Source organism: Carassius auratus, chromosome 38 (genome assembly GCF_003368295.1).
Source record: "Carassius auratus strain Wakin chromosome 38, ASM336829v1, whole genome shotgun sequence".
Taxonomy (NCBI): domain Eukaryota; kingdom Metazoa; phylum Chordata; class Actinopteri; order Cypriniformes; family Cyprinidae; genus Carassius; species Carassius auratus.
This window is the reverse complement of record NC_039280.1, coordinates 967309-979813: the sequence shown is the minus strand read 5'-3', so window position 1 is coordinate 979813 and position 12505 is coordinate 967309. Positions and strand designations below refer to the sequence as shown.

Here is a 12505-nt window from a genome sequence, read left to right as displayed (position 1 = left end):
ATCATAAATACAGGGAAAAAAGTGAAATATTATTATGAAGTAAAACAAAATTATTTTTTATTTTAATATACATTAAAATCTATTTTATTTACGAAGATTTTCAGCATCATTCCTCCAGTCGTCAGTGTCACAGAATAATATGATGATCTATTACGTGCTGCTGAAACCGTGATACTTCTTTCAGGATTCTTTGATGAATGAAAAGCTAAAAAGAATAGCATTTATTTAAAGACTTTTCTAACAATATTCACTACAGTTCAATAGTTTGGGGTCAGTAAATTTTTATCCTTTCTTTTTTATTAGAAATGGTATTCTTTATTAGATTTTAGAATCTTTTATTCAGGATGTGTTAAATTGATAAGAAGTGATATCAAAAATTAATATTGTTAGAAGAGATTTATATTTTGAATAAACACTGTTCTTTAAAAAAAATGATACATCGAAGAATCCTTAAAAAAGTATCGCAGATTCCAAAATAATATTTGGTAGCACAACTATTAATAGTTCTAATAATAAATCATCACATTTTCATGATTTCTAAAGATCATGTGACACTGAAGACTGGAGGAACGATGCTGAAAATACAGCTGCACATCACAGAAATAAATTATATTTTAAAGGATATTATCAATCAATCAATCACCTTTATTTTTATAGTGCTTTAAACAAAATACATTGCGTCAAAGTAGTGAACAACATTCATTTGGAAAACAGTGTCTCAATAATGCAAAATGATAGTTAAAGTCAGTTCATCATTGAATTCAGTGATGTCATCTCTGTTCAGTTTAAATAGTGTCTATGCATTTATTTGCAATCAAGTCAACGATATCGCTGTAGATGAAGTGACCCCAACTAAGCAAGCCAGAGGCGACAGCGGCAAGGAACCGAAACTCCATCGGTGACAGAATGGAGAAAAAAACCTTGGGAGAAACCAGGCTCAGTAGGGGTCAGTTCTCCTCTGACCAGACGAAACCAGTAGTTCAATTCCAGGCTGCAGCAAAGTCAGATTGTGCAGAAGAATCATCTGTTTCCTGTGGTCTTGTCCTGGTGCTCCTCTGAGACAAGGTCTTTACAGGGGATCTGTATCTGGGCTCTAGTTGTCCTGGTCTCCGCTGTCTTTCAGGGCTGTAGAAATCCTTTCTAGGTGCTGATCCACCATCTGATCTGGATACAGACTGGATCTGGTGGCTACGGTGACCTCGGAATAAGACAGAAACAGACAAATATTAGCGTAGATGCCATTCTTCTAATGATGTAGAAAGTACGGTGTTATGTGAAGTGTTTCCGGTTCCAGTTTACCTAATTAATGCAGCCTAAAAATCCTTTAACGGATTTGGATATTAAAAGCATATTAGTATGTTATGTGTATGCCAGGTTAAAGAGATGGGTCTTTAATCTAGATTTAAACTGCAAGAGTGTGTCTGCCTCCCGAACAATGTTAGGTAGGTTATTCCAGAGTTTAGGCGCCAAATAGGAAAAGGATCTGCCGCCCGCAGTTGATTTTGATATTCTAGGTATTATCAAATTGCCTGAGTTTTGAGAACGTAGCGGACGTAGAGGATTATAATGTAAAAGGAGCTCACTCAAATACTGAGGTGCTAAACCATTCAGGGCTTTATAAGTAATAAGCAATATTTTAAAATCTATACAATGTTTGATAGGGAGCCAGTGCAGTGTGGACAGGACCGGGCTAATATGGTCATACTTCCTGGTTCTAGTAAGAACTCTTGCTGCTGCATTTTGGACTAGCTGTAGTTTGTTTACCAAGCGTGCAGAACAACCACCCAATAAAGCATTACAATAATCTAACCTTGAGATCATAAATGCATGGATTAACATTTCTGCATTTGACATTGAGAGCATAGGCCGTAATTTAGATATATTTTTGAGATGGAAAAAATGCAGTTTTACAAATGCTAGAAACGTGGCTTTCTAAGGAAAGATTGCGATCAAGTAGCACACCTAGGTTCCTAACTGATGACGAAGAATTGACAGAGCAACCATCAAGTCTTAGACAGTGTTCTAGGTTATTACAAGCAGAGTTTTTAGGCCCTATGATTAACACCTCTGTTTTTTCTGAATTTAGAAGTAAGAAATTACTCGTCATCCAATTTTTTATATCGACTATGCATTCCATTAGTTTTTCAAATTGGTGTGTTTCACCGGGCTGCGAGGAAATATAGAGCTGAGTATCATCAGCATAACAGTGAAAGCTAACACCATGTTTCCTGATGATATCTCCCAAAGGTAACATATAAAGCGTGAAGAGTAGCGGCCCTAGTACTGAGCCTTGAGGTACTCCATACTGCACCTGTGATCGATATGATACATCTTCATTCACTGCTACGAACTGATGGCGGTCATATAAGTACGATTTAAACCATGCTAATGCACTTCCACTGATGCCAACAAAGTGTTCAAGTCTATGCAAAAGAATGTTGTGGTCAATTGTGTCAAACGCAGCACTAAGATCCAATAAAACTAATAGAGATATACACCCATGATCAGATGATAAGAGCAGATCATTTGTAACTCTAAGGAGAGCAGTCTCAGTACTATGATACGGTCTAAATCCTGACTGGAAATCCTCATATATACCATTTTTCTCTAAGAAGGAATATAATTGTGAGGATACCACCTTTTCTAGTATCTTGGACAGAAAAGGGAGATTCGAGATTGGTCTATAATTAACAAGTTCTCTGGGGTCAAGTTGTGGTTTTTTTATGAGAGGCTTAATAACAGCCAGTTTGAAGGTTTTGGCGACATATCCTAATGACAATGAGGAATTAATAATAATAGTCAGAAGAGGACCTATGACTTCTGGAAGCACCTCTTTTAGGAGCTTAGATGGTATAGGGTCTAACATACATGTTGTTGGTTTAGATGATTTAACAAGTTTATACAATTCTTCCTCTCCTATAGTAGAGAATGAGTGGAACTGTTCCTCAGGGGGTCTATAGTGCACTGTCTGATGTGATACTGTAGCTGACGGCTGAATGGTTGCAATTTTATCTCTAATAGTATCGATTTTAGAAGTAAAGTAGTTCATAAAGTCATTACTGTTGTGGTGTTGGGAAATGTCAACACTTGTTGAGGCTTTATTTTTCGTTAATTTAGCCACTGAATTGAATAAATACCTGGGGTTATGTTTGTTTTCTTCTAAAAGAGAAGAAAAGTAATCAGATCTAGCAGTTTTTAATGCTTTTCTATAGGATATGCTACTTTCCCGCCAAGCAATACGAAATACCTCTAGTTTTGTTTTCCTCCAGCTGCGCTCCATTTTTCGGGCTGCTCTCTTTAGGGTGCGAGTATGCTCATTATACCATGGTGTCAAACTGTTTTCCTTAACCTTCCTTAAGCGTAAAGGAGCAACTGTATTTAACGTGCTAGAAAAGAGAGAGTCCATAGTTTCTGTTACATCATCAAGTTTATTAAAATATAAACCATTATTTGCTATATTTTATTTTGATAATTTTGAATTATTACTGAAATACAACCTTTTTTTTTGTTTCAAACAGTTGATTGAACAATAATAAATGAAGTACCTGAAGCTGACAATGAAGTAAATGTATAATAATTAGCAAAGATGATTAATTTAGCGCTGTAAACGCTTGTGTGAGGGGCGGAGCGTCAGACGCGCGTGAGGACCAAACACAGCAGAACGGTAAGAACCCAGCAAGCAATAGCCGTCATTTCAACGTCTGGGTTAAATATAGACCAGATATAGTCCGGCTACGTGTAACCCACTTTTAGCCCAAATAACATTTAATCTGGATAAATGTATTTTTTTTGCAAAATAACTTGTGAGATGTATGATATTCCATCATGTACGCAGAGTCTAACGTGATTACAAGTTGTTTGGTTTACTTTATTTTACATGTTATATGTGTAGGCTGTGCGTAGCCACAATTTAGCTCGTATTCAGACCCGGCTATTGTAGCCCACTTTTTGTCAAAACTAATTAATTGTATTTTTTTGCCAGGCAGTGCATGAAATGGTTAATATTCAATCATGTTCGCATTGGTATGATATCAAGGTTCAATACGTCATTTCACGGCATGGTAGATCACGATTTAGCTCCGAATTGGACGGGCTATATGCGGTCTGCTTTAGCCCACCTGGCGAAATTATTGCAATCTGGGCTCAGATATAGACCAGCGACCTAGAATATTAGTCTTTGAAATGTTTTCGCTTACACAGCTTAATATATATTTTCTGTCAAACATTCATACACAATCTACGATAAAAATATCTAATCAAATGCAATTGCATTTCCCAACCGCTAGATGGCACAATTGAAACACTACTGAGACATGTCTACTAGAACTAATGCCATTGCGTGACTAGATCACTTAAGCCAAATCTCGCGATAAACATTTCCGCCATTTTATTTTACACGAGGCAGCTGTCGGAGTGCAACGGGTGAGCAACAGTCTGAGTGAAAACCTTCACATTTCTACTTCGATCTTGTAAGTATGCGTGTTATTTTTTATATGTTTATTGTTTAAATTAGTTAGCTGTTATAATGTGTAGAAACCGTGACATTTTAACATTAACATTGCAGAGTACTACTTTTCTCCAAAAAGTTAACGTTACCTGCACGTGTTATTGCAAATGTATCTAAATTCAATGAATGTGGTAAGCATGAAACTATGAAACTTATCATTACTATTTTTTTATTATTATAAAGATACCAGTATTTATTTGTATTTAAATTAGAGTTGATTTAAAGCAAATTCTGTAAGTACTTTACATAAAATTTAACAGCAGCATAGTGCAACATGAAAAAAAAAAATCCTCTCCATTTAATAAAAGGTAGTGGCAAACATAAAGTCTTTAAACTAGTTTGTAAATAATTAAAATATGCAGCATACATTCAGTTTTCAGTGAATTTGTTTCAGATATAAATTTGAATGCTGCTTCTCCATGTTTTGTTTTGACTTTGGAGATATAAAAGTAGCTGGCTACTGTCCCAGATGTCCTGAGAGGTCTGCTCTGGATGGTTCATAGTGCATCAGAAGATTAGAAATTTACTTTGGCCTTAAAATGTTAATTTAATAACCAACTGTAGTTTTTGGATATTAATTTTTTGACAGACAGATAGCCAGTGTAAAAACCTCAGAACTGGAGTGATGTAATCCACTTTATTTGATTTAAAGACACTGTTTATTGGAAATTATCCTGCAATCAGTCAACAAAGTACAGCAATTGAATATACAGAATACTTGTCAGTGACTACCATTAAATGTCTTGTTACCAACATTCATCAAAATATATTTTTTTTGTGTGTGTTCAACAGAAGAAAGCCATACAGGTTTGGAACCAAGTGAAAGTGAGTAAATGATTACATGTTTTTTATTTTATTTTTTTATTTTTTTTAAGTGAACTACGCCTATAAGTATTTTTTATGTTTATTAGAGTTATATGAGTAAGTGATAAAGAATGATTTATAATGATAGTTCACTTTGAAATTAAATTTTGATATGTTTAAGCTTACCTTATGGGCATCCAAGATGTAGGTGTCTTTGTTTCCGCAGTAGTTTCAATTTTTATATTTTTAGGTCAAACTGTTCTTGTCTGTCAGTCATATAATGCAGGTCTATATGGTCACCACCTGAAAGAGCATGCACAGAGAAGTCCAAATTAAACAATTCCCCACCATACACACTGATAGCCTAAGACACGAAACGAGCGGTTTGTGTCAGAAAACGAACAGTATTTATATCGTTTTACCTCTTATAACACAGCAACGTCGAAGTGATCTGAGGGCGCGCGTGCTTCGGTGTGTGTGCATTCTGGGCTGGCTTAGTCTAAGTGCGGCGCTTGCGCAAATTAAGCCAGAACGCGGATGCATCACACACCTGGAAGCACGCGTGCCCTCATATCACTTGGACGTGGCTGTGTACAAGAGGTAAAAACGATATAAATACTGTTCATTTTCTCACACAGACTGCTCGTTTCGTGTCTTAGTCCATCAATGTGTACTTACAATGGGGAATTGTTTAATTTGGACTTCTCTGTGCATGGCCTTTTTAGGTGGTGACCATAGACCTGCATTATATGACTGACAGACAAGAATAGTTTGACCTAAAAAATTGAAACTACTGCGGAAACAAAGACACCTACATCTTGGACGTTCTTAAGGTAAGCTAAAACATACCAAAATATAATTTCAAAGTGAACTATCCCTTTAAACTTGAGGGAAGAACTAAAGTAGAAATGAAAATAAAATCTGTTTTCACCTTCATTAGAATGATAATTTAAAAAAATACTGTATTTCAGTTTCAAAACACATTTTGGTAGTAGTCAGACATGTCTTGGGATAACAGTGTTACATAATCAATTATAATGTTAATTTTATTTCCATATTTATAAGTTATGGATCCCAAATATCTAAGAGAATGGCGTCGCTTGAGAGATCGAGTTAATGCTCTCGCTGAAAATTAATAGGTCATTTTCATTGCCATTTAAGTGAAATTACAGAACTTGCATATATGAGCTTGATAAAAATGAACATTCGAGAAGAAAATGTCAGATATATATGTATATGTGTGTGTCTATATAGCCTATATATATATATATATATATATATATGTATGCCTTGTACAGAATTGTTCAATACGCGTATCGTTACATGCCGTATTGCATCACCACTAAGCGAGCAAAAATGTTCAATTATTGATATTAATTATAATATTGATATAAATTATTGTCTATATTGATATAAATTATATAGTCTCAATCTATATTCTGTTAACTCTATCTATTAAATCATCCTAGCAAAAGTGATTGACTAATTAGTTAAAAAGGATTGTCAACAATGTTTTTTTTTGAGCAATAATTCTTTCCTTTTTCTCATTTGGCAGACGCAGTGATGACCAGCTTTCCATCAGCTATGGAATGTGAAATAAAAAATGCTATTTCTAATAATTTCAAACAAGCACCAGGGAGGGCAGGGGTTATGGATCTAAAGTAAACAGTTAATTCTTAAAAATTAATTGTTTTACATATTTTTCCAATGTTTTATTTGTTCATTTTTATGTTTGAATGTTGTCCAAGTTGTTGTTGTCTATATAATTGTTCAAAATAAATCCCTTTATATTCAATTAGTTTGGATGGATTTTAATTTATGAGAACCTGTTATATTTGAGTGAAAAGAATCCTTATGCCTCTTTTTGTTGTCTATTACATGTATATGTAGTGTAATGGATGACTAGTCTATTCTTGGGCTATGGTTAGACGTCTATTAGATTTTCACTGACAGCCCAAAATCAGCCTTGTTTTAGCCTAGACCCATATTGCCTGTCTATTAGACGTATGTAGTTGTTTAGCGGTCTAATTGATGACTAGTCTATTCTTGGGCTATGTTTAGACGTCTATTGGACGTATAAATATAGTCGTTCAATAGCTGTCTGATTGTCTATTCTTGGGCTATGGTTAGACATCTATTAGACGTATATATGTAGTCATTTAATAGCTGTCTATTCTTGGGGTATGTTTAGACGTCTATTAGATTTTCACTGACAGCCCAAAATTAGCCTCGATTTAGCCTAGACGTCTCGGCTGTGTTTAGACGGCTATTAGACGTCTATTAGACGCAAAATTGCTTGCTGGGAAACTTCACTCCTCTTATTATTTCTCTTTTGCTATAGCAATTTATTTTTAGATACGTGATCTGAGTCTTTCATAGAGTTGTAGAGTTATTAGAGAAATAGAGTTATTTTTTACATTCTTTGGTCGAAGTTTTCAGATCGGGACTCCGGAGCCTGTTCGCGACTCGGTTGATTCAGATCGGCACTTCGGAGCATGTTCGCGACCTGGTTGATTCAGATCGGCACTTCGGAGCCCGGTCGCGACTCGGTTGATTCAGATCGTCACTTCGGAGCATGTTCGCGACTCGGTTGATTCAGATCGGCACTTCGGAGCCTGTTCGCGACTCGGTTGATTCAGATCGGCACTTCGGAGCGTGTTCGCGACTCGGTTGATTTCAGATCGGCACTTCGGAGCCCGTTCGCGCCCTCGGTTGATTCAGATCGATACTTCGGAGCATGTTCGAGACTCCGTTGATTCAGATCGGCACTTCGGCCGATCTGAACTATTATTATATTATTATGAAGTAAAACAACATTATTTTTATTTTTATATACATTCAAATCTATTTTATTTCTTTGATTTTCAGCATCATTCCTCCAGTCTTCAGTGTCACACTCCTACACATACACACACACTACCGGTCAGAGTTTGGGATCAGAATTATTTCTAATGTTTTTTTTACAGTAATTTATTTTACTCATCAAGACAGCATTTATTTGATCAAAAATACTGGAAAACATGTAATATTGTGAAATATTATTAACATTTTTCTATTTTAATATACATGGTGTAATTTATTCATGTGATGTGCAGCTGTATTTTCAACATCATTCCTCCAGTCTTCAGTGTCACGTGATCTTCAGAAATCAGAATAATATGATGATTTATTATTACAATTATCAACAGTTTTGCTGATAAATATTATTTGGGAGTCTGTGATACTTTTTTTTCAGGATTCTTTGATGAATAAAAAGTTAAAAAGAAGAGCATTTATTTAAAATATAAATATTTTCTAACAATATTCACTACAGTTCAATAGTTTGGGGTCAGTAAATTTATATTCTTTTTTTTTTTTTTATAAGAAATTGTATTCTTTATTAGATTTTAGAATCTTTTAATCAGGATGTGTCAAATTGATAAGAAGTGATATCAAAGATTAATATTGTTAGAAGAGATTTATATTTTGAATAAACCCTGTTCTTTAAAAAAAAAAAAATTATACATCGAAGAATCCTGAAAAAAGTATCGCAGATTCCAAAATAATATTTGGTAGCACAACTATTAATAGTTCTAATAATAAATCATCACATTTTCATGATTTCTAAAGATCATGTGACACTGAAGACTGGAGGAACGATGCTGAAAATACAGCTGCACATCACAGAAATAAATTATATTTTAAAGGATATTAAAATATAAACCATTATTTGCTATATTTTATTTTGATAATTTTGAATTATTACTGAAATACAACCTTTTTTTTTGTTGTTTCAAACAGTTGATTGAACAATAATAAATGAAGTACCTGAAGCTGACAATGAAGTAAATGTATAATAATTAGCAAAGATGATTAATTTAGCGCTGTAAACGCTTGTGTGAGGGGCGGAGCGTCAGACGCGCGTGAGGACCAAACACAGCAGAACGGTAAGAAACTTCACTCCTCTTATTATTTCTCTTTTACTATAGCGATTTATTTTTTGATATGTGATGTGAGTCTTTCATAGAGTTGTAGAGTTATTAGAGAAATAGAGTTATTTTTTACATTCTTTGGTCGAAGTCTGTTGATTCAGATCAGCACTTCTGAGCCTTTTCGCGACTCGGTTGATTCAGATCGGCACTTCGGAGCATGTTCGGGACTCGGTTGATTTAGATCCGCACTTCGGAGCATGTTCGCGACTCCGTTGATTCAGATCGGCACTTCGGAGCATGTTCGCGACTCCGTTGATTCAGATCGGCACTTCGGAGCCTGTTCACGACTCGGTTGATTCAGATCGGCACTTCGGAGCATGTTCGGGACTTGGTTGATTCCGATCAGCACTTCGGAGCATGTTCGCGACTCCGTTGATTCAGATCGGCACTTCGGAGCATGTTCGCGACTCGGTTGATTCAGATCGGCACTTTGGAGCAGGAAGTGTTTGTTAAACAGTTAATTTGTGATGAATGAATATTTGACCTGAGGCTTTTTTTTAACCTCTCGATGTGATTTTTAAATGATTTCAATGACTTTTGGATGTCAATACTTCTTGTACCTCAGTTGCATTTTTTTTGTTTCATGAATTGTGGATTGATTAATCAACTGAGAAATAAAGTTGAACATTGATTATCATTTACTCTTAAATAAGATGATGAAAAGAAAAGGTAATATTGCATATAAAATTATATCTAAGTATGAACTAACTTGTGCAATACAGTAAATATTCTTACTCTACCCTAAATCAGGGAAAAAATGTTTGGCTCAGTTTACAGAAAAGTGTACGTCACACATCCTTTCATTATGATGCAACATAGTTTTCTCCTCAGATGAGTATTTAACATCTTTATTATTGTGGGGATTAGTGTGTAAGTGCTACACACACACACCGGTCAGAGTTTGGGATCAGAATGATTTTTTTATGTTTTTTTTTTTTTTCTTACCGGATTTACTCATCAAAACTGCATTTATTTGATCAAAAATACAGGAAAAAAAGTGAAATATTATTATGAAGTAAAACAACATTATTTTTTATTTTAATATACATTAAAATCTATTTTATTTCTGAGATTTTCAGCATCATTCCTCCAGTCGTCAGTGTCACAGAATAATATGATGATTTATTACGTGCTGCTGAAACCGTGATACTTCTTTCAGGATTCTTTGATGAATGAAAAGCTAAAAAGAAGAGCATTTATTTAAAGATTTTTCTAACAATATTCACTACAGTTCAATAGTTTGGGGTCAGTAAATTTTTATCCTTTCTTTTTTTTATTAGAAATGGTATTCTTTATTAGATTTTAGAATCTTTTATTCAGGATGTGTTAAATTGATAAGAAGTGATATCAAAAATTAATATTGTTAGAAGAGATTTATATTTTGAATAAACGCTGTTCTTTAAAAAAAATTATACATCGAAGAATCCTTAAAAAAGTATCACAGATTCCAAAATAATAATTGGTAGCACAACTATTAATAGTTCTAATAATAAATCATCATATTTTCATGATTTCTAAAGATCATGTGACACTGAAGACTGGAGGAACGATGCTGAAAATACAGCTGCACATCACAGAAATAAATTATATTTTAATATTTTAATATATTTTTTTTTTTGAGCAATAATTCTTTCCTTTTTCTCATTTGGCAGACGCAGTGATGACCAGCTTTCCATCAGCTATGGAATGTGAAATAAAAAATGCTATTTCTAATCATTTCAAACAAGCACCAGGGAGGGCAGGGGTTATGGATCTAAAGTAAACAGTTAATTCTTAAAAATTAATTGTTTTACATATTTTTCCAATGTTTTATTTGTTCATTTTTATGTTTGAATGTTGTCCAAGTTGTTGTTGTCTATATAATTGTTCAAAATAAATCCCTTTATATTCAATTAGTTTGGATGGATTTTAATTTATGAGAACCTGTTATATTTGAGTGAAAAGAATCCTTATGCCTCTTTTTGTTGTCTATTACATGTATATGTAGTGTAATGGATGACTAGTCTATTCTTGGGCTATGGTTAGACGTCTATTAGATTTTCACTGACAGCCCAAAATCAGCCTTGTTTTAGCCTAGACCCATATTGCCTGTCTATTAGACGTATGTAGTTGTTTAGCGGTCTAATTGATGACTAGTCTATTCTTGGGCTATGTTTAGACGTCTATTGGACGTATAAATATAGTCGTTCAATAGCTGTCTGATTGTCTATTCTTGGGCTATGGTTAGACATCTATTAGACGTATATATGTAGTCATTTAATAGCTGTCTATTCTTGGGGTATGTTTAGACGTCTATTAGATTTTCACTGACAGCCCAAAATTAGCCTCGATTTAGCCTAGACGTCTCGGCTGTGTTTAGACGGCTATTAGACGTCTATTAGACGCAAAATTGCTTGCTGGGAAACTTCACTCCTCTTATTATTTCTCTTTTGCTATAGCAATTTATTTTTAGATACGTGATCTGAGTCTTTCATAGAGTTGTAGAGTTATTAGAGAAATAGAGTTATTTTTTACATTCTTTGGTCGAAGTTTTCAGATCGGGACTCCGGAGCCTGTTCGCGACTCGGTTGATTCAGATCGGCACTTCGGAGCATGTTCGCGACCTGGTTGATTCAGATCGGCACTTCGGAGCCCGGTCGCGACTCGGTTGATTCAGATCGTCACTTCGGAGCATGTTCGCGACTCGGTTGATTCAGATCGGCACTTCGGAGCCTGTTCGCGACTCGGTTGATTCAGATCGGCACTTCGGAGCGTGTTCGCGACTCGGTTGATTTCAGATCGGCACTTCGGAGCCCGTTCGCGCCCTCGGTTGATTCAGATCGATACTTCGGAGCATGTTCGAGACTCCGTTGATTCAGATCGGCACTTCGGCCGATCTGAACTATTATTATATTATTATGAAGTAAAACAACATTATTTTTATTTTTATATACATTCAAATCTATTTTATTTCTTTGATTTTCAGCATCATTCCTCCAGTCTTCAGTGTCACACTCCTACACATACACACACACTACCGGTCAGAGTTTGGGATCAGAATTATTTCTAATGTTTTTTTTACAGTAATTTATTTTACTCATCAAGACAGCATTTATTTGATCAAAAATACTGGAAAACATGTAATATTGTGAAATATTATTAACATTTTTCTATTTTAATATACATGGTGTAATTTATTCATGTGATGTGCAGCTGTATTTTCAACATCATTCCTCCAGTCTTC

General features: G+C 34.8%; 1 long non-coding RNA gene across 2 annotated transcripts; it reads left to right on the top strand.

The window, feature by feature from the left end:
* Window positions 1-3716: 3716 nt before the first annotated feature.
* LOC113056597 (uncharacterized) lies at window positions 3717-11686 on the top strand. 2 transcript variants are annotated; one of them, XR_003277727.1, is made up of 3 exons: window positions 3717-4469; window positions 5300-5332; window positions 6867-7618. It is a non-coding gene; the product is annotated as an uncharacterized LOC113056597 (long non-coding RNA). The 2 variants fall into 2 exon arrangements; XR_003277726.1 differs by lacking the exon at window positions 6867-7618 and adding an exon at window positions 10935-11686 and having other exon boundaries at window positions 3718-4469.
* Window positions 11687-12505: the final 819 nt, after the last annotated feature.